At 56.9% G+C, this 19,624-nt stretch overlaps 1 long non-coding RNA gene across 2 annotated transcripts; it reads left to right on the forward strand.

Moving 5' to 3' along the window:
• Nucleotides 1-4,704: 4,704 nt before the first annotated feature.
• On the forward strand, nucleotides 4,705-19,211 carry LOC115515721. 2 transcript variants are annotated; one of them, XR_004343753.1, is made up of 3 exons: nucleotides 4,705-5,063; nucleotides 9,638-9,744; nucleotides 15,810-18,158. It is a non-coding gene; the product is annotated as an uncharacterized LOC115515721 (long non-coding RNA). The 2 variants fall into 2 exon arrangements; XR_004343752.1 differs by lacking the exon at nucleotides 4,705-5,063 and adding an exon at nucleotides 18,802-19,211 and having other exon boundaries at nucleotides 9,367-9,744; nucleotides 15,810-17,130.
• Nucleotides 19,212-19,624: the final 413 nt, after the last annotated feature.

Raw genomic sequence — 19,624 nt, forward strand, 5'->3', positions numbered from 1 at the left:
GCAGGGGAACCAGGGCACCCAATGACACTGAGCCACCAGAAGAGCTAGTGGCTGGGATGCCAGCCTGGGGATTTCTACAGCCATTGATGGCTTTGTATCAGAAATGTCACGTTAAAGCTGGGCAATCCAGAGCTCCGCCCTGGTCTTCTGGAATTGGAGCCTGGAGGGTTGGGGGAGTCCAGGAAGCTGTGTTTTAAAGCAGTGGCTTGTTAGAGGCATCTGGGTGGCTCAGTCGGTTAAGTGTCCAACTTCGGCTCAGGTCACGATCTCGCGGTTCGTGGGTTCGAGCCCCGCGTCGGGCTCTGTGCTGACGGCTCAGAGCCTGGAGCCTGTTTCAGATTCTGTGTCTCCCTCTCTCTCTGCCCCTCCCCCGCTCATGCTCTGTCTCTCTCTGTCTCTCACAAATGAATAAATGTTAAAAAAGATTTTAAAGCAGTGGATTGTCCACCGCGCCCACTTGGATGACACTGGGTTAGAAGGGGGACATGTTCCCCCTGGACCCAGCCCATGCCTGATACAATGGAAGCACTCAGTCGATAGGAGGCAAAGGAAGGAAAAAATAAAATCAAATAATAAAATAAAATAAATAATAGAATTTAATTAAAACAGAAAACGTATACTTTGCCTTCTTTCACTGTGAGTTTACAACCTCTCTGGAAAGATGAACCCCTCACCCAGCCTGGGAGGCCACAGGGACTCTGTCCCCACGAGGCCCTGTTAAACACGGACTGCCGGGATCAGACAGGCAGGGCTGGGGGAAGTCCTGGGAGGAGGACTGGGACAGAAGTGAGGCAGGGGGACAGGGCAAGCGAGCTCTCCATCACCCCATCAACCCCAGTTCAGCTACCATTTATCGAGTGCCTCCTGCGTGCCAGGCCGTGGGCTAGCTGCTGAGGACAGGAGAGAGAAATGGCCGTGGCCACCTGGGAAGCAACTTCTCCGGAGGGAAGACAGAGACGTTCATAAGGGCCTCCCCCTTGGTGTGTTACCGCGAGAGCAGGCATCAGGATGGAGACGTGGAATTAGACAAGCCGGCCTCCGATCTCGGTTCTGTCACGGCCCAGCTGGGGGACCTGGGGTAAGTAGCTACCATCGCTCCGTGTCGGGTCCTCATCTGTCAAACGGGATCATCTTAGAACATGATGTAGAGTGTCTAAGGAGGTGGGGAGATGATGCATGCAATGCACTTGGCCCCGGGTCTGGGAATCCCTCCACAACACTAGTATTGATTCTAACGAGCGGAAGAGAAAGTGAGGAACCGGTCAAGGCAGGGATCTGGGGCAGCGCTGCGTAGACGAGTGTCGGGGGATGAAAACGAGTTCACCAGGCGGGTGAGGCTGGAGGGGCTTTGGAGACAGTGAGAACACGATGAGGTACGAAGGCTGCCTGAAGCCCAGGCCAGAGCATCGTCTTCCGGAATGTGGTCAGAGAACCTTGACCGTGGGGGCCATGGCTCCAGGTGAGCAGAATGGGAAGGGAGTGGGAGATGAAGCCCTGTTGTGTGTGTGTGTGTGTGGGGGGGCGGGTAATGTGATATGATGGAGCTAACGGGGATGGCTCTGGGTGCCGATCATGCTCCCACCGCCGATGCTGCCCCTGCTGCAGACATGGCTAATCGATCACAGAACTCTTCCTTGCTGAGCCAGGCTGTGACTCTGGCATCATCAGTGAATGTTCCGGGCAGCCACTACCAGCCGATTGGCTCTCACCTGTAAGTTGAAGGCTATTTGCCATGCCCGAGAGAGGACTAGATCCCGGCCGGGCCAGAACCCGCTCGCACATCCCTGCCCCTGGCTGGGAGCCTTATGAAGCCTTTCCTGTCTCTGCCACACTGTGGTTTGGGCTGCAGCGGACTGGGAAGCCGTGGCCTTCCCTTCTCTCAGGCCAGCCTCTTCTGGTGCCAGGTCCTGACCGCAGGTCTGGGAGGCAGCTGGGACAGCCCTGCCATTCGAGGTTTGGCTGGCCCCGGCTGTATGCACCCCACCCTCCCCACAGCGAGGGCCGTAGCACCCCTGGCCAGCGTTTGACTGCGTGGGTGGGCAGGTCTCTGTGCTGGACCCCGCTTGCTCTCCACCTGTATGCGGCAGCAGCTGAAGCCCAGGGCCGCCACCCTGGGCCCAACGACAACGTTCAAAGCTTGCCCGAGATGCCTCCAGTTTGCGCAGAGCCTCACGATGCGTGTGTGAGTGAGGGATGCGGGCGGGACGGGACTCGGTCCGAGACGGGCCGCCGTAGCAGGGGCCAGGAATAGCCCAGACGACACCACAGGGTACAGGCGTGCTTCATTTACGAAGCCCTGCGTTTGGAGAGGCAGGAGCGAGGAGCACAGGCTTGGTGGCCGGTTGGCCTGGAGTCAAAGCCTGGTTCCGCTGCTTACCAGCTCTACCACGTATCGTCTTTGTGGCTCTGTTTTCTCATCTGTAAAGTGGGGATAATAATAGAAATTCTTCATGGGTTGTAAGCATGGACCGAATGACTGGAAGGAGAGCGCCGGCCCTTAGTAACCACGATGTAAAGATTACATAGGGTATATTATGTATTTATAATACATGTGTGTGTGTATATATATGTATTATAAATTATAAATATATGTATTATATATATATATATATACACACACACGTATATATAATCCATTATAAGGAAAGAAGGACAGAATGGGTACACAAAGGGCATGTGAATAAGATAGAATGAATCTGGACATACCTTTGCAGGACGGAGAAGCGACAGAAAGGAGTCACGACCGTAGTGAAAATGAGTGCCTCCCTCCCAGCTCTCAGGGGCTGGGACCCTCCTGCCCGTCCTGCCCCACCACATCACCCCGGGACAATCCTTGCTTCTCCTCCACTGAAACAGGCCCCCCCCCTGCACCCCAAAGGCATGGAACCCCTGTGAATTCCCTCCGGGCTACTCCCTCCAGCCCAGTGAGATGGGAAATTAATCTCCCATAATCCTATATTTAATGTACAGGATTCCACTCCCTGGTGAGACAGTGAAATTAATCTGCCACTGATTTTTTGTTTGCCAACCTGGATTTCAGCATTTTTTTTTAATGTTTATTTATTTTTGAGAGAGAGAGAGAGAGAGAGTGAGCATGAGTGGGGGAGGGCAGAGAGAGAGAGAGAGAGAGACAGAACCCAAAGCAGGCTCCAGGCTCTGAGCTGTCAGCACAGAGCCTGACACAGGGCTTGAACTCACAAGTTGTGAGATCATGGCCTGAGCCGAAGTCGGTCGCCCAACTGACTGAGCCACCCAGGCGCCCCGAGTTTCACCATTTTCGGCCCTGTTTCTCCGGTCATCTCCAGTCGAGGGAAACAAAGACCTAATCTCTTCTCCCGCTTTGTTGACTCTTTATCTTCCAAAAAATGAATCACACTGGAATTGCTCTACAGGTTCAGGAAGGAGGGCGAGAAGGAGGTTCCCTGTCTCTCCCAGAGGGCACGAGTTCCAGGCCGGACACCCCAGCCTCTCCCCAGCTTTCTGGGTGTGAGGGGATTAGGGGCCCCAGTGTCTGCTCGTTCAGGGGCTGTACATCAGTCACACACAGGATGGCTAACAGCGCCACTCGGGGAGAGGGAGGCCCCGAAGCTCGAGCGCCAGGTTCTGATGTGACATGAAGACCTGTGTGTGCTCTGCAGGGGGTGTGTGTGCCCTTGGGTGGGGGATCAGGACTGGGCCCCGCCTGCCTGTCAGCCTCTATTCCCAGAGCCTAAGGCTCCAGCCACTCAGCCACTGCCCCTCCCTGAGCTTGGCGGGTTCTGATCTGCTCTCTCGGCTTGGCCTCTGTTGCCCCTGCCTTGAGCTCTCTGTGCCTCCGTGAAAAAGAAATAACACGAACCCCTACCACACGGATGGGAATCGAGAGCTAAATGAGACCCTCACTGGAAGGCTGAAAAGTACGTGACATTCGCAAGTGCCCAATGTATATGGCAGCTAGTATTGTCGGCGACGGACTCAACTGGCCTTGCCTCTTGGACACCTTTCCAAACCCCCCACAGATAACAGCCCTGTCCTCTGGGCCCCCTTGGCACTTTCTTCACACCTCTGCTCTCCGGGGACCGGGGGGGCTAGCCTGAGCCTGAATGCTGACCCTCGCTGCTCGCCGCAGAGCCGGGGACTATAGTCTTTCTACGTTTCGCTTTAACTACGGAGTCAAAATCATGGGGGTGATGATCTCATTGGGGTTGTTGGGGATTAAATGAAATGATGCTCATTAAGGGCTCAACACAGGCATGGCCTGGGGCGAGCCGTGAGTAAATGTCATGATGTGCTATTATTATTAGTATCGTTATTGATCACGTGCTGTGAAGTCTGTCCTTCCCTAGCAAAAGCTGCCTAAAGGCGGAGACAGTCCTCGGTTTTTCTTAGGACCTGTGGTGCCCGTTCACTGGGCCTGACTCCAGAGAGGGGCCGGGGAGGCCCGGTGGAGGGAGGTGCTGGGTGCTTGCTTGTCTGGAGCACTGGCCCATCTCCCCACCCAGCGCTTGTGCCTCTGGGAGCTGCCTCCGGCGCCCTATCTGAGCGAGCACGCCTCTCCAGCCCTGCCCGTGTCACGGTCATAGATAGACTACCCATCGCCCTGCTGATGGTGATAACCACATCCCGTTCACCTCTGCCCTCCCCAGTGTCACTGTCCTATCAGCCCCAAGCCCCTGTCCTGGAGCGTCAAGAGCTAGGGGAGACCTTGGAAACCATCTAGTCCCCACACTTCTGCGTGAGGAAACTGAGGACCAGAGAGGTCGTCCCTCCGGCCTGAGGCCACACAGCAAGTCAGATGCAGTGCTGGGATTGGATCCAGTCTCTCGACTCCCACTGGAGGCAAGACCCAGCCCTGTGCTACCTGTCATCACCTCACCAGAGCCACTGGCATCACGCTGTGGAAGAACAGGGACACTAGTGTTTGCTAAGTATCAACTGTGTGCCGGGCCCTGTGTAGCCTTTGCGTGTATGGGTTCAGTTGCTTCCCCCATCCCATCTGGAAGAGAGGTAATATGCTCCCCATTTTACAGGTGGAGAGACCGAGGCTAAGAAAGGTGAAGTTACTGAGATCAAGTCCCAGCAGGGTGAGGACAAAGCCAGAATTCAAACTCAGACCTGCCTGACTCCAAAGCCTGGGCTCTTTCCGTCCTTCCTGCCGCCTCGCGCGGAGAGACGGATGTAGTCGGGCCCCGGCCCCGGGTGGATGGGCAGGGGACTGCCACCCCGGCCTCTCCGTCCCTCCCTCTGCTGTGGGCAGACACGGAGGACATGAGGACCTTCTAGTTACAGTGACTGAGGGTTCATGAACAGCCGGGGCTAGGCCGAGCTCGGGGTGGGGGGGGGGTGCTTTGCGACCTCGGTGCCCCGGCTGGTGGCCCCTGCACCTGGATGGGCAGACTCCTGCCCCTGCCTGCGGGCGGGAGGGTGGGTCTGCAGTGGGCTGGGGGTGGGCCAGGACCGGTGGGGCAGCAGAGACCAGGGCTGTGCAGCTGCCAGGAGCCTCGGGCTGGTGGTGCCAGGAAAGGGCAGGAAGTGGTTTGTGGGGAGTGGAGACGAGGCCGAGGCTGTGCGATGTGGCTGTGCCTGAGGTTTCTTCTCTGGAAACCTGACTCATGTGGACGAGGACCAGGCTCCCCCTTCCCCAGGGGCCAGTTAGAGCAATTACAGGCCCTGGCCCGCCAGGGAAGAGAGGATATGCTCCGACGGGGGGGCCAAATTGGGCCTCAGGAACCCGACGCGTCCCCAGGGGTGAGTGGTTGCACCGCCGGCCGGAGGGCGGAGGGCTTGTGGGAGGATGAGTCCACGCAGGCCAGGGCCAGGCTGAGCAGGGAGAGGAAACCACGCTGTGGGCTCCGCCTTCGGGGAGGGCTCCCCCGGGGTCTGCAGTCCTGGGTCGGAGCCCAGCTCGGTTCTGACTCACCGCGCGCACTTGGGCAAGGCCTTCTCTCTCTCCGGGCCTCACTTTCTTTCTTTATCTCTAAGATGAGGTTTCCAGGGCTCTAAGAATTATGACTCTCCCCTGCCCCCACCCAATCAAAGGAGCATACAAACCGCAAGGGAACAAAATAACAACACGGAGAACCACAGCTGGCAAGTCCTAACTGCTGGGGAGTAACTGCTGGGCCCTGCTCTGGGCCCTTCGCATGGTTTCCACAGTCCTTCCAACGGCCCTGATGTGCCCACTTCGCAGATTGGGAGACACACGAAAATATCCGTGGGGATCCGTGGGGGGGCACCCTAGCTCACATCCTGCAGGAAAGGGGAAACGCGGCTGCGAACCAAGGGTGCTACTGGGCCCCATCTGCCCCTCTGTCTCCTCCCTGGTGCCCTGGGAGCACTCCTCCCTGCACCGTCACCTCCTTAGCTGTAAGAGTCACGTTAAATGGGCAAGAAATTTCCTACCCTGGTTATTCTGGGGAAAAAGGAATGCTGGACCCTTCTGCGCAGATATCGTTTTCTTGAGCGGTCTGTTACCACCACGCCCTCTCCCGCCCCCACCATCGAATCCCAGGGTGACAGACCCAAAGGGGACCTCACAGACCAGAGTGAAGCTTGGGGGAGGGGGAGGGCTGTGTGTGCCCAGCTCTGAGAGCGTGGCTGTTGCTTCTGTCAGGTTCACGATCATCTGTGTGTTCTGCACGCAGCTTTATTTTTTTTTAATTAAATTTTTTAATGTTTGTTTATCTTTGAGTGAGAGAGACAGAGCGTGAGCAGGGGAGGGGCAGAGAGGGAGGGAGACACAGAATCCGAAGCAGGCTCCAGGCTCCGAGCTGTCAGCCCAGAGCCCGACTCGGGGCTGGAACCCACGAACCTCGAGATCGCGACCTGAGCCGAAGTCGGACCCTCCACCGACGGAGCCACCCAGGCGCTGCCCACATGCACCTTTATGTGAAGAAAGCATGGGGACGCCTGGGCGCTTCCGTCGGTTAAGCGTCCGACTCTTGACTTCGGCTCAGGTCGTGATCTCACGGTTTGTGAGTTTGAGCCCCGCGTCGGGCTCTGGGATGACAGTGTGGATCCAGCCTGCTCCCAAGAGGCCTTCTCTCCCTCTCCCCCTCACTCTGCCCCTCCCTTGCTTGCTCACTCTCTCTCTCTCTCTCTCTCAAAATAAATAAAATTAAGGAAAAGAAAGCATTGTCCGGCACGAAATAAATTCAAGTATCCTTGAGAGAGTTCAACCCTCCCATTTAATGAACAGTGACACTGAGGGCAACGACTTGCCTCGCAGATGATGGCAGAGCTGGGACGAGAACTCAGGCGGCCTAACTCTTGGCTCCGTGCTCGGCACCTTCCAGAGTCGTGGCCAGGCCTGGCCCTGGAGTCGGACCAGGAATTGCCTGCCTTGGGCAAGGATTGAAGCTCCTTGGCTGTCCGACAGAAATTCCAAGCAAGGCCTTTTGGATTTTGTGAGGCGGGGCATGGCTAAGAAAATCCGGTGAAGCCCCGCCTGTGTTCCACGCACAGCTTTATCGACATATAACATTGCGTAAGTTTAAGATGCAGAACGTGATGATTTGATACGTGTATGTATTGCGAAACGTTTCCCAGAATCAGGTTAGCGAACACATCCTTCACCTCCCCTGATTACCATTTTGAGAGAGAGAGAGAGAGAGCACATGAGCAGGGGAGGGGGGAGACACAGAGCCCGAAGCAGGCTCCAGGCTCCGAGCCGTCAGCACAGAGCCCGACGCGGGGCTCGAACTCACGAACCGCGAGATCGTGACCTGAGCCGAAGTCGGACGCCCAACCGACGGAGCCACCCAGAGCCCCTGGTGACCATCAGTCTGCTCCCTGTTTCTATGGGTTTGATGTTTCCAGATTCCACGTGTAAGGGAGATCACGTGGTGTTTGCCCTTCTCTGTCTGACTCATTTCACTTTGCATAATGCCCTCGAGGTCCGTCCAAGTTGTTGCCGGATTTCCTTCTTTTTTATGGCCAAGTAATACTCCATTATGTACCTAGACCACGTTTTCTTTATCCACCCAGCCACTGTTGGACACCAGCTTGCGTTTTCCTCTTGGAGAACATTGAGCGATTCTGGCCAGAAATGGCAGAGCTCAGCGATGAGAAAACGCCAGCCAAAGATTTAGCAAGAGTGTCTGCATAACGTAGGTGCTCACAACTGCTAACGAGGCCTGAAATGGCTGTTTGCCTGCTCCGAGTCACCTACCCATTATCTGACTCACGGAGAAGAATCCGAGGAGGAAGACGTGTCTCAGTCAGGAGGGAAGGCCAGCATTTCCGTCTGGGGGTGGGAACCAGGGTGTTCGTCCCTTTCCTCTGACCTCTCACAGCACGGACCTGACTATCGTGGGGGGCGCTGGTTTAGGGTGCAAAGACCCCTGATTCCAGACCAGTGGTCCGGGGTCCTAGCTTTCATGTGTCACCAGCCTCCCTCGGGCCTCAGTTTCCTCCTCTGTGAAAGGGAGAGGTGGGACCAGAGGGTACCCCTCACTTGGGCAGCTTTCAAGCAATCCTGAGGCCCAGGCGTGACCCAGGTCGGCTGAACTTCTGTGGGTGCCATTTGGGCCTCTGTGGTTTTGGTCGTGATGCCGAGTGAAGGGTGGGAGCCACCGGATGGCTCTGGGGTCCCCAGTGGACGGAACGTAGCAGAGCTGTATGGGGGAGGGGGGCCAATCAGCTGCCGTGAGCGGGGCTTTGCATATCCTCTTAGCATGCGTGTGGGTGAGTAACAGCCCTGACTGAGTATCTGTCTCAGCCGGGAGCTGTCTCCCAGCATGGAGGGCTGTTCCTCTCCTACCATTAACAGGTGACAGGCGGCGGGCTCCTGGATGCTTGCAGAGAGGAGGCTACACGGGCCGAGAACCCCGGAAACCTCATTCTTTTCTCCACGGGGAAGCTGGGCCACACTGATTTGAACGCTGCTGGCAGGGAGCTCCCAGCTCTCGAGGCAAACTCTTCCCTTTGGGTGGGAGCCGGGCCATCCAAAGACTTGGGGACTCCTCTCTGGACGGGGATCCCAGCGAGCAGTTTGGGCTGGGGGTACAGTAGTTGCCCACCGAGGGAGGGCCGGCGTCCAAGGTCAGACTCCCAGGATCCACTTTGGGTTGTGCTACCTCAGGGCCTCAGTGATCCCATCTGTAAAATGGGCCGCGAAGCCACAGCCAGTGTGGTGCTAGGGAGCTGCTGTGGGGATTGATAAAGAGACCTTTGGAGAGAGGGCCAGTCGGCACCAGGATTTAAAGCTTCGGGGAGGGGCGCCTGGGTGGCACAGTCGGTTAAGCGGCCGACTTCAGCCAGGTCACGATCTCGCGGTCCGGGAGTTCGAGCCCCGCGTCGGGCTCTGGGCTGATGGCTCGGAGCCTGGAGCCTGTTTCCAATTCTGTGTCTCCCTCTCTCTCTGCCCCTCCCCCGTTCATGCTCTGTCTCTCTCTGTCCCCCAAAAAATAAATAAACGTTGAAAAAAAAATTTAAAGCTTCGTGGAGAAAGACAGGAGGGGACTAAAAGCTGAGGGGGCAAGGGTCCGGTGATGGTGATGTGGAGTAGGAAAGGCTGAACTCAGGGAGCCTTCCTACAAGAGAACAAAGCATCACCACACAGACTCACCCATGGGGTTCAGATGTATATAGGTGAATATTTTTCAGCAGGGGATCCCTTCTTAAAAAACAAGAATTTCACAAGGAGCTCTGTTTACAGAATAAGGATAATGGGATCTGTGGCTGACACGAGGGACAGGTTCCTGGAGTTGCTCCCTGGAGAGGCCCCCCCCCCCCTCGCCACCCTCACGGTGACCTGATTTGGGGGTAAGTTTGAAAACCACTGACCTGGGAAGACCGGCTTTCCCTCTGAGATTCAGCTCAGGGGAAATTAGTATAGAATTCCCCCCGGGAGAACAGGGTTGGGGGTGGGGCTGTTGGACATCAGGAAGCATTTGCCGGCAGCAGGGGGGTGGTAGGGCTGTGTTTTGGGGGGCTGGTATCTTCAGCCTTCGGCCCGAGGGGTGAACAAGGGCCCAGAAGCCTCCTGCTTCTAGGGGACGGCCAGCGGGAGGCCTTTCCTGTTCTGGTTCTCAGGCCCATGTGGAAGGGGGAGGCTTTTCTCAGGAAGGCTGGCCACTGGCCACTTGGCTGGGTACCCCCTCCCCACCGCCGCCTCCCGGGTGGGGAGGGCTGGGGAGGTTGAGGTGGGAAAGAAAAAACAGCAAAGTGGCTTCCTTCCTCTTCCCTTTGTTAATCTGACTGCTGCAGATGAGCAGGGACAAGGCAGTCGGAAGACAGGGGGGTGAGGAAAACAGGCAGAGGGAGGAGGAAAGGAACAGAAGTCCGAGGTAGGGGTGGAAACCCAGGTGTGAGTGTCTGAGGAGGCAGAGCTGGGAGGAACATAGTTAGAATACAGCCAGAGAGGGGTGCCCGGGTGGCTCAGTCGGTTGAGCGTCCGACTTCGGCTCAGGTCATGATCTCACGGTTCGTGGGTTCGAGCCCTGCATCGGGCTCTGTGCTGATGGCTCAGAGCCTGGAGCCTGCTTTGGATTCTGTCTCTCTCTCTCTCTCTCTCTCTCTGCTCCTTCGCCACTCATACTCTGACACACTCTCTCTCTCAAAAATAAATACACATTAAAAAAAAATTTTAGAATACGGCCAGAGACCACCGCTACCCCCTACCCCCCGCCCTGCTTGCAACCCGCATGCAAATCATATAGCATGCATCCCTGCTGGCCCTCCCTACTCAGCAGCTTCCCCTTCAGCCTATTCCCCCACATGCTTGTCAAAATAATCCCCGAGGAAAGAAACACACCAGCACCTCGCTCCCCTGCTCAGCGCCTGCAGGGGCTCCCTTCTCCCTGCCTGGGTCTCCTGCTTCATGCCTCCCAGGTGCCGGGCTGGTCCCGGAGCCCCCTAACCAGCTGCCATCCTCTCCCATCCCAGAGTGGCGGCCAGTCTAGGATTGCCAGATAAAATACAGGACACCCAGTTAAATTTGAATTTCAGACCAACAGTGAAGGCTTTTTTAGTGTAAGTGTGTCCCAAATAGTGCACTCATCGTTTTTTTTTTTAATTTTTTTTAACGCTTATTTATTTTTGAGACAGAGAGAGACAGAGCATGTAGTATTATTAAAAAAATTTTTTTAATGGGTATTTATTTTTAAGAGGAGGGGACATGAGCAGGAGATGGGGAGATAGAGAGGGGGAGAGAGAATCCAAAGCAGCCTCCGGGCTCCGAGCTGTCAGCACAGAACCTGATGTGGGGCTTGAACTCACGAGCTGTGACATCATGACCTGAGCCAAAGTCGGACACTTAACCGACTGAGCCACCCAGGCGCCCCAACGCATTTATTTTACTACGCTTATGTTATTTTAAATAAATCCACTTTTTAAGTGGGGTGTCCTAGAGGCTAGGTTTTCCTATGGCTTTCTCGCCTTTAGTGACCTGGAGAGTGGAGATGTTAGGAAAATTAGGACAGCCTCTTAAGTCAGAAAATCTGGGTTCAGGTATAAGGTCTGCCATTGATTCCCTAACTGACTGGACTCGGGAATTTCTTTCACTGCTCTGGCCTCAGTTTATTTATCTGTAGAAAGGGCTAAAACTCTATTTGCCTGTCAGGTGGCCTGGGATATACGATTCATGAGCACACCCCGAGAGCTAGCCGCATGAGGTTCCAAAGCCACTTGGCCTGGAAGGCTGAGAGGTACGGCCCAACCCTTAAGCTCTGTGCAGGTGAGAACTTGGCCTGGTCTATGGCACCGCAGTCAGTGTCAAACCTCTTGACCTCTCCGCCCCCTTGGCTGGCCATGCAGTTCAAGGTTATGGTCACCAGGGGTCAGGCTTGCACGTTGATGGCTAAGTTCTGCCTTCTGTGCTGCTGGGGGGGGGGGGGCCTCCAGCGTGTGAGCTAGAGGGCCACATATTTCATGTGGCTCCTGGGCTGGGGGGTCTGTGACCTGTAGATCTGGAAGGTGAACTGCTGTCTTCTCCTGTATTTACATTCTGCTTGGTACCTCCTGGAGGGCTCCTCACATCTTTGGCCCTCACCGGGAGACCCCATGGAGGAAGCTAGTTCATGGGGCTGGAGTCTGGAGAGAATTCTGAGCAGGGAATTTGGAGAGCGTTTGGGTCCTTGTTCTAAGTCTGCTTCTTATTAGCGTCCTTGTGGATTATATAGCCTCCTGAGCCCCGGGTTTCTTCAGTAGAATGAGGTCACAATGCCTCTCTTGCAGCGATGTGTCAAGATCTGGAGAGCTGAGGTGTGGCTATGGGGCAGGGGTGGTGTCTCTAGGCCAGCGCAGCCCGTGTCTGGAATGGCTTATGTTGAAGGTGGAGACATAATAGAAAGACAGGAAAAGAATCCAGTACAAGGACCGTCAGGAGGCGCCACCGGACCCTTTGCCAAGTCCTGGAAGCAAGTGCCGAGCTCCGAGGAGGGAGGGGGTGCTGTAAACCCACAAGAGGGCAGTTCACTGGCTTGCTCCTTCATAGCCGGGGGAGCAAACTCAGGTCTCATCGGGCAGGTGGCTCAGCTGGGCTTTGCGGCCTTTGGAAACGAGCACTAGATCAGGCACCCAGTGCAGGTGCACGGAGATGAGCCAGGCCACAGCCTGCGGGCTGTTGGGCCTCTGGGATTTCAGGTTCCATTCAGTAGTATTTCCTGAGCACCTGCTCTGGCTGCGGGAGCTTATGCTCTAGAAGTAGACGCAGATGCTTCCCGCGCGGCAAGATGGCTCCCATCTTTGGTCCAGGCACCAGCCCCAGCCCCCAGAGAAGGCTCTCCCGCTCATGATCACCCAGCCTCCTCCAAGAACCCCCCACACCCACCTTTATATTGCCGAGGGCAGAAGATGCATGGCCCGGGGGTCCCTGGCAGAGTTGGCGTCCTTGAACGGCACCCACCCTTGCCTATGAATAGTCTAGCCCTCCTCCTGGCCCCAGCCCTGCTACGTCTCAGCAGGTGGCCAGCCATGCGCCCCGGGGCTGTTCTCTGGCCCCGGTTCTCTGGTGCGGCTGGTGGTTCCCCGACGAAAGCCTGAGTCCTCTCCCTCGTGCCTGTTCTCAGGGCGGGTCCCCATGGCCCTGATGGATTGCCCTCTCACCCCCATTGGGTTGCTGCGGTTTCCTCATCAGCAGAAATGACTCCTCACCTACAGTTGTGTCAGTCTTTCCACAGATGGAGTGAGTCACGTTGCAAGATGTGGTCACAGGCGGTGCCCTGTGCTCCAGTTAGGGGCCAGCTGGGCCAGGCCGGGCCGGGGTTTGGGGCTGACCGTGCTCTGACTTGGACTTGGGCGAGGGAAGCAGAGGCCACCGGGGGAGCGCCAGCGGTGGGGGAGGACCGGTGAGAGAGGTCACGGGGCTTGTCCACACAGGCAGGGCAGGGGACTGAAGCAAGGGTCCGGTGACTGTGGCCGCGACCACACTGGGGAACCATACGGCTTACTCACCCCCGGCCCGACCACAACACCCAGAGGAAGAGGGATGAAGGGACCGAGCAGGTGCCCCCTCTAACGCGCTGCAGTGGCGTGGGGGGAGCCAGGGACATGGGCCTGTTTGCTTCTTCCTCTTCCTCTAGTTGGAACTCCCTGGCCTGCTTCCCCTTCAGCTGACATGCAGTGGCCACGGGCTCAGGGCTCCCAGCCTCAAGACCGATTTCTTCTTGTCTCCGCTTCACAGGCCCGGCCTATAACTGCCCTCAGGTCGGGACTGTCTCCAGGAAGAGGTGAAGACTCCAGCTAGCTGGGTTTTTATTCTTCTTCTCAGAGGCAGGAAGGGGCAACCTTTCCCCCTCCCCGGGCAGCAAGAGCCATTCTGCCCATTTCTCAGGTGGAGAGGGTGAGGTCCCAAGGGAACGTGGCCAACACCTTGCGTCCCTCCTGCCTTTCTGAATCCCACGGCACAGCTTGGTGCACTGCGTCGGAGTCCCAGGCTCTGTTGGCATCTGCCAGCCAGGCGAGGGCAGGAGTGAGGGGCAGTGTCTTCTCTGCAGGGGGAAGGGTAAATGCAGCGGCTCCGAGGTGGCCCGGCGAGGGCCCTGGCATAGGACTGGGGTTTCAACCCCACCAGCGACAAGAAGAGAAACGGGCCATGGTGTTTGGAGGTGGCCCCGGAACAGAGCAGCCCCAACCTGGGGCCGACACAGACAAGACCATTCCTGGAGCGTCCCTAGATGCGTGTGGCTTTGCCTGAGTGACGAACTTGTGCAATCCCCTGAAATCTGGGGGGGAGGGGCGGTTGTTACTGCAGCATGATCCTACCTGTCCTGACTATACCAATGCCAAGTTGAGGAGATTGGCCTCGATCCTACAGGCCTGGGAAGTGAATAGAGTCTTAGAGGGGCAGCTCCCGCATCCAGCGCGGAGGTTAAGGAGGCGATCTGTCTTGCCTCTGGCTTGTCTTTTTTTCACCACTGAGTACACCCGGGGCCTAGAACAGTGCCTGGTACGTGGTCAGGGCTCATTAAGAAGTTGTCTTCTCCCCGTCTGCCTCCGGTTTCCCTCCTTTCCAGCGTATTCTTCCTGCAAACTCCCTCCGCCGTGCCTTCATTTTGTTCTGAATCCCAGACACTGTGCTTTGCACGCGTTGTCCTGCTTTTCTGTTCGCCTTAACAGAGAGGCACTAATCCCATTTTACAGAGGAAAAGTGTGAGCCCTAGAATCTTCCCCCTTTCCGCCCCCGGGTACCCTTCCTTTATTTTATTCATCTGCATTGAGTACCCACTGGGGGCCAGTGGGCAGTGCTGGAGAGAAAGGTGGGAAGCATCTAAATATAAAGAGTCATGGTTCCTGCCTGGTGGGGGTCACTTATCAGACAAGTGGATAGATGCCATTCACCATGGTTCTTCACCAGAAATAGGCACAGGAACATAAAATGAGTAAGGAAGGGGCGCCTGGGTGGCTCAGTCGCTTGAGCGTCCGACTTCGGCTCAGGTCACGATCTCGCGGTTCACGAGTTCAAGCCCCGCGTCGGGCTCCGTGCTGACAGCTCGGAGCCTGGAGCCCGTTTCGGATTCTGTGTCTCCTCCTCTCTCTCCCTGCCCCTCCCCCGCTCATGCTCTGTCTCTCTCTCTCTCTCTCTCTCAAAAATAAAAGAAAGAAAAACCTTTAAAAACATTAAGAAAAATAAACGAGTAAGAAAGACTGCTGAGAGGCCAGGCAGGAAGAACAGGGGGGCCTAACCTGTGATATTGCAAAACACTTAGAAGGCTGCAGACAGCAAGGACGTTTTATCTTCAAAGCCAACTGTGCTGAATTGGTGGCGGCCGCTTGGAGCACTGCGCTAAGAAGGATGTTGAGGCTGCATCTGGTTTTCTAGCAAAGAATGCTGTGAGCCGTGGGTGACGTCTTCCCTAGATCTGGGACCCGGGGGTGACAGCCAGCACGGCCTGTATCTTCCAGCTTCGCTTCGGAACCAAGGAACAATGGGAAGATTTGGAGGACAGTGGCCCAGAGAGCACATTACACAGAGATTATCCATACCTCGCCGGACGCCATAGAACAAATACACGGAAGACGTGTGATATGAACTCAGGTCTTTCTGACAACAAAGCCCGCGTTCCTAAAACGTCCCCACCTTCTGACAGGACGATTGCTTTGCAAGCCCACGTCGATGCGGAAGCTCCCTGTTAGTTTCTGTCAATGCTCTTGCTTCTCACTGCCTCGTTTTCACCTCTTCCTCACCCTTGTCGCCTCCTCCTACCTTGTGCACATCCTCGCTATCTCATGCCTACACCATCTCCCCTGTCACCTGCCCGAGCAGGGACTCCCAGCCCGAGGGCTGTGGCTTGCCGGTGTGCCAGGAACCCTTGTCAGCTGGGATGTCAAGCCTCAACCAGTGAGAAAAGCTTCTTCGTTAATTCATTTTTTTTTTTTTTTTTTTGGAGGCTGCCACTAACAGGAGGATGTCTGCAGACAGGACACTGAGCGGAGTGAGGGACACTGTGGCCGAACATTGGGAGAATACCAAACAAAGATGGCGGGGAGGCTCAGTTCCTCATGATGTCTCCGGGCTCGAGCCTGGCCAGTCCCACAGCAGAAGGAAAACGAGCTGTGGTGTATCTCGCACCTGCCCGGGCTAGAAGTGACTTCCGCTGGTTCTGCTCACAGTGCATTGGCTGGAATTAGTCACACGGCCTCGCCAACCAGCAGGCGTCTGGCAGAAAGGCGGGGGAGCTAGAACAATGTGCGGAGCGGCCCCCCTGAGGTCCCCAGTATACCTCCCGCCTGGCAGAGAGCCTAGACGGGAACACATTTTTGATGAAATAGTTTCCAGCCCAACCAGTGTCCCCAGAGTAGCGTTTGCCAAGGCACCGATGACCTTTGTATCGCTACCAGCGGTGGACGCTTTTCAGTCCTTGTCTGCCTTGACCTTGCGTGTAACACCTCGCTTTCCTTCTTAATACAGGTCTCTTGGCTTCAGGACGCAAGGCTGGTCTGATTTTCTTCCTACCCCTTGGGTCACCGCTTCCCTCCTCCTTTGCAACTTTCTCCACCTTCCTCCACCTGGCCTTCCATTTTGGAGTTTCCCAGGGCACGGACCTCCCTTCTCCTCACTCAACTTTGTTCTCAGCAGCCCTCGTCCACCCCCTGGGCTTGGATGTCTCCTCAGCTTTCACCGGATTCATCTTCCTTCTGAGCTCCATGAGCATATGTCCCACTGTCTACTTGGCGTCTTCTTGAGAATCTTCAACGTTACCTGAAATTTAATATGCTGAAGACCAAAGGGTCTTCCTCCCTCCACCCCTGGTCCGTAAGGCTGGCCCTCCCCCCAGGGCTCCTCAGCTCACTAGATGGCAATGCCATCCACCTGCTTACACAAGCCAGTGTCATCCTTGGCCCTTCCCTCTCTCTCCCACACCATTTCATGTTAACCTCCTCACTCAGCCCTGCCAATTTTACTTCTTCGGCATCTCTCCACTCCATCCACCCTCTCTCTCCTGCTCCATCACTAGTCCGTGTGGCCTCGGTGTCCCATCTGGTTGCTGTGAGGTCCCTCGGTGACCTCCGTGCCCATCGAACCCTACCCAGATGTTCTTCATGCTGCAATCTGAGGGATCCTTTCAAGATGCAAATTTGATCACACATTCCCTCTCCCCATTCAATAGCCCCGCCATTGCTCTTGGGAAAAGGATGAAATCCTGGTCTCTGCTTGCTTCTCATCCCATCTCACTCCTGGCACAGCGCCTAGCACATATTAGGCACTTGGTAAGTATTTTTTTGATTGGTATAAGAGAAATTGGCTATCGGTTCTGTGGTGTTAGTTAGATCATTTTACTATTTTTACTATTAAGAGGTAGCCCGGTATGGCTTTCCCTGAATACTGAGGCTGGTTCAGGATCCCTTGGAAGGACCAACGGGCACTCATAGGGGGCCACTGTTGAAATCCGGGCAGTTGGTGCCGGGGCCTGGGGGGTGATGGGGTGGTCCTCTCATGTAGCCTCTGTCCAGGATCGGAACCCAGGCACTCTGAGCTGAGAACCAAGCTCCTCATGTTTACACTGTTCTGCCCACTCCCTGCACTTGGCACAGAGGAGGTGACAACATGGTGGCCTGTGGATGGAACCCAGCAGAAGCAGGGGGGAAGGCTGCTAGCTGGGGGGTGAGTCAGCCCTCTCCCTGTGGTCTGAGGCTGTCATCAGGAACCGCGACAGTCATTTCTTTCTTTGTGGCTTTGAGGTCTGGGGGCAGAGGGTGTGGGCTCCTGAGACCCCTCGGGCTGCCATGGAGAGCTCAGTGTGTTGGGACCCGGGGATACAGGAGGGACTCTGGGGAGTCCCTGGGGGAGCTGTCCCCCCCTCCCCACTGGCTGTGGACCTCTAGGACAGTGAGGGCTCCAAGTGTGCAGAGGGTCGAATTTCATCTTAACTCCCAAGGAGGCTCCTGCCCCCGTTCTCCAGCTTACAGATTAGGAAACTGAAGCATGGAGAATTTAAGGGACCGGCCCAAGTCCCCGTGGATGTTCAGTGACACCGCCGGACTTGGTGCCAGGCCTGCCTGGTCCCCGAAGCCGCCCTCTCTCCCCTGTCCCATGCCAGCCCCTCTGGGGGCAGCTCTGCCTCTCCTCTGAGGGGCCAAGAGGAAGAGAAAGTGAGGGGCGGAGCGAGGAGCTGGGTCCTGGCAGGAAGGGGATTTGCCCCAAGGGTTCAGATGAGGGAACTGAGGACAGAGGTTTCTCACGGAGGGGTGAGGGGTTGTGCAGGACGGAGGGACCCGTGAGACGGGCTGAGGCACCCCAAGACTAGCTGGGGTGGGAGCTGGGCTGGAGGGGTGGGGGGGAAGTGCTGTGAGGACCTGCTGAGAACCGGACCCTGGAGGAGACGCTGTGGTCATGGAGAATGTGGGGACCGCTGGCGGCACACCCCTGCCCGTCTCCACCGCCGGCTCCTCTCCTGCGGGCCTCCCCTGGACTGAGCCCCAGCGGGACAAGCAGGCAAAGGAGGCTGGGGAGGATGCTGTCCTAGGGGCCAGTCCCCTGGGGATGCAGACTAGCTACCATGGGGACCCAGGGGAGGGCTGTGGGGCTGCAGGGGTGAAGACGCAGGGCCCAGAGGCTGGGGGGCAGTGAGTCAATGTGCACAGTGTCTCCCTTTGTCCCCGCCCACCCCAAATGCAGGGAACACTCAGCGGCCTGCCTTCTCCCCCAAACATGGCAGTGCTTGCCCCCAGGGCCTCCTTCTGGCCCTTCCCATGTCTGTTTCTTGTCGGGGGCGGGGGAGGGGCTTTCCCAAGACTGGGGTAAAAATCCGGCATCACCCTGGGGGTGACTGTCCCCCGGGGATCGACTGTCCCGGGCTGAGGCTGGCTCCTTAGCTCCTTTCTCAATCTCTCTCTCTCTCTCTCTCTCCCTCCTTCCCTCCACCTCCACTCCTACCTGAGGATGACAGCCGGCAGGTAGGCCCCCCTGGGGTCTCTCTGGCTGGGGGTCCTCCTCCCACCTGACTGGGGCTGTCTACAGAGCCCGCAGGGCTGAGCGACTGACTAGCCAGGCCTGGAAGCCATCTTGACTGCAGCCTCCCCATGGCAGACACTCCCCGGGGCTCAGGGAGGGCCATCCTCGGGCAGCAGCTCCCGGAAGTGAAACCACCTGCTCAGCACTTGGGGGAAAGGGGCTGGAGGGCTGAGCCTGGCCGGCTGAGCAGCCCGGAGGAGGGAGAGGCCTTCTGGCCCCGGGGGAGAGCCTGGCCTCCTCTGTCCCGGAGGCAGTTAACGGCCTCTCGGGACACTCCCTCCGCCTCCCCCCAGGGCTGCTCCTCTGTGAGGGCATTAAATATTTATGAATCAGCGCATTTCCGATGTTTTCTGAGCAATACATTTGCGTGATGTGGGTGTTGGTGAGCGAGGCCCCCGCCAGGACCGGCTGGCCTGTGAATCCCACTTGTCACCCCCCCTTCCCACACCACGCACCACAACCTGGGGGTGGAGAGAGGCCCAGTCTGAGTGGTGATAAAGTGCTGGGGTGGGAGGGACCCCAGGAGGGTGGGCAGGGCCCTCATGGGGCTGGGGAGGGGGCCGGGAAAGACTTCAACAGCCCCAACCAAGGAGCCTCGGGGTAAGCAAATCCCAGCCCCGAATCAGCTTCTCAAGCGGATGCTTTCGCGGGTACCGAGGGCGCTCTGGGGGACCTCGGTGACTGGCCCCCAGCCTGGGCAGAGAGGCCCGTAGCTGCGTGCCAGACCTCGCCCGGGCTGCTGTGCTGAGG

The sequence above is a fragment of the Lynx canadensis genome, chromosome B3 (assembly GCF_007474595.2).
Source record: "Lynx canadensis isolate LIC74 chromosome B3, mLynCan4.pri.v2, whole genome shotgun sequence".
Taxonomy (NCBI): Eukaryota; Metazoa; Chordata; class Mammalia; order Carnivora; family Felidae; genus Lynx; species Lynx canadensis.